This window comes from Synchiropus splendidus, chromosome 4 (genome assembly GCF_027744825.2).
Source record: "Synchiropus splendidus isolate RoL2022-P1 chromosome 4, RoL_Sspl_1.0, whole genome shotgun sequence".
Classification (NCBI taxonomy): Eukaryota; Metazoa; Chordata; class Actinopteri; order Syngnathiformes; family Callionymidae; genus Synchiropus; species Synchiropus splendidus.
Genome location: NC_071337.1, coordinates 10,804,888 through 10,807,925, shown reverse-complemented (window position 1 = coordinate 10,807,925; position 3,038 = coordinate 10,804,888).

Genomic DNA, 3,038 nt, shown 5'->3' with positions numbered 1-3,038 from the left:
CTGCCTTTCCCACGCCGGCTGAATGTGGCCTGACCCCCTTCAGAGAGTGGTTTGACACGGAGCGGGGACATTTCCGCATTCCTCCCCGACTACAAAGACACGCCGCCTCCTCGGTGCTGTTGCCATTCAGAGGTCTCCTCCCTGTGTTGGGACCGAGAGCACCGCGGGGGTCGCGCAGGGGAACGGGAGGCTTTTTTTATTTACATCGGACACACTATCTATCTGCAACACTTGAGGGAGTACTGAAGCTTAAAAGAGGCAGCGGGGATGCGATGTGACAAGCTCACCCTGGATGCTCCGGAGGGGTCAGGTTCAAGGCCCGGGACTCCATCTGAGGAGGGGGACTCCAGTACTGGGTGGTCGGATGGCACTAGCTGCATCAGAACGTTTGGCTGTGCGGGTTTGGTCAGGGCTCTGCGTTTGATGACTCAGTAAAAGTTTTTTTAAGCAACAACTTGACAATTGGCGTCACTAAATTCGTTGTGTCTTATTTGAAATAATCCATGTTAAATAAACATGTCACATGGTAAAAACAAATACATTTTTCTCTGATTTTTTCTTTGTGTTTAGTGTTTCTTTTTTTAAATATTGACATTCTCAAGTTATATAATACAAACTACAGTTTTCAAACAATTTACACATTCAATTTTAAGTATTTACTTTGTGTCATACGGAAAACCAAGTAGATTATTACATTAAAAAATAAAAACACAATTGTCATTGTGAAGTATATTAAATAAATGAGGGTTTTTGTGTCTTAGTTGTTTTTATTTGAATATTCATAAAGAGGAAAAATAAAAGGGAACAGTATAAATCCTTCTGATAACAAAAAACAAAACAAAATAAACACATTATTTTATGAGTCCAACAGCGTTAGATTCTGTTCAATAAAATTGAACCAAATCAAGTTCACTTGTTAAATTGGAGATCAGGCCACAGTCAATTTCTGTTTTACATAACCACGTGTGTAGAATATGATAATTATTATTAACAACAAGAATAAACCTATTTCTCATATATATTTACAAGGTCAAAGTCCCTATGATATTTCTGGATATTTAAGAGTCCCACATTTGGTGAATTTTTCAAAGACTTCAAATTATTTGATTTTGAATCTTCTCCAGTTTTGCATGATTAAGAATTCCTTTGATCCATCTGTTATGCGTTGAAGGAGCTGTAGATTTCACACTTTTGACCAATGAACATACTGTATGTTAGCATAAATAAACTACTTATTAGTATGTGCATTGGCAGCACATTAGCCCGTAATCAGTCATTATACGGTATTTATTGTTGTCTAACAGTTCATTGTAAACATCCTCATATTTACTGATACTTGACTGTAAAAAGCTATCAATTTGTTTATTAATCGTGAATACGTGCGCCCAATCTAAAGTCCAGTCTCGTCGTGTGACTAACAGCACTCAGTAAAATATATATATATATATTTTTTTTTTTTCCTGCATAAGCACAAGATGACCGCTTCAATAGCAAATTATTGTCCTTCTTCAACATGATTTTGTCTTCTGTAACTTAAATTTAGAACCAAAATGACTCACTTGAATTGTAAAAAGGTGTTTGTAGACAGGACTTAACTTCAATTTCTCTCTGACTCAATAACATTTTGGGGTTCCTACTTGACAAAAAAAAAGTATTTGGAGCAAAATTTGCTCCTCAATTTTGTAGGCAAGCCCAAAATTCGATCCATTTCCATCATAATGGGGGCGCTGCTTTGCACATCAATCCTACTGGAGGGGAGATTTTTGATCAGTATTGTTCTTGTGGAATGAGCTGTGAGAGGCATGGACCGGGGTGAATACATGTGGCTACATTAGGCTTCGTGTAAATGAACAATGGCACTTAAGATCTGATAAAAGTTAGAAAACTTTGTTATCACCGCTTGTCAGCATGTGGAGCCGCAATGATCGGATCATACTGAAATAAAGAACACAGTTAGTTCTTAGAGATGGAGATGTCGCAGTTCATTGTCTTAATTGATCATTAAAAGCTATTTTAACGGTGCTCTCCCAGTTATACGGGAGAAGAAAAGGGGGACACACTGCAGAGGTCACCGGCTGATCACAGCGCAGAGACAGAAAACCCTTCGTGCACAAACTCACACCTAATCTTTCGTATACTTTAGAGACATCCATTAACATCTGTATGCATTTGCAGTCAGAGGAAAATCAGATATAGATAATCATATCAGATAATATTTTCTAACTCAACAGGATCAAAAGATGCCACTTCAGAGAGGGAAAATAGAATAAATAAAATAAATAACATAAATAACACATTTAAATTAAGTATTGAGGCATACATACGGTAGGCTCCCAAAATGGCACAAATATCCCCTAGGCAGCACAATGTCTAAACAAAGCTTTTAATATCTTAATATTTGTCTATTAATTTGTCATATTTATTAGATTAAATCAGTTTGAATTTTTGTGTAAAATAATCATTTGAGATCTTTGAAGCTTCCTCTTGTCTCGCAGCTTGTCGGGTCCAATAAACAGTCGGCCATTAAAACGTGACGTTTAACTGCTCATTGTTGCGACAAAAGAAAAAGAATCAATTGGCAGCTCAGAGATGAGAATAGACAGAAACCAAAGACTGTGAAAACATGTTTGCGCGCTCCAGTGGGTTTTCCTCTTTGTCAGTTTTTCCCTGCTAAGTTGCTTTGTGTTTGCCATATTGTATTACTAATTACAACAAGCCTTGTTGTGCTCTAAAAGAATGTATTGATGTGAGGAGAATACTTGAGTCCTTGAGCGAAGAGAGGGATTATGTGCTGATAAACTGGCAACACGATTACTGACAAAACAGACAAGATAATGAAGGACCTCATGGATTGGTCCTTTCCTCCTGGTCATATCAAGAGCATGAATGAACGTGGAAATGAATCATCATGCTGTGGAATGGAGGCAATACACACAAGGAGTCGCTCATCAAAATAACCTAAAATGATGTTGTACATATGCCAGGCCAGTGGTAGGCGCTGTGATGCTCTACCAACAAATGAAGAGGACACATGTTCA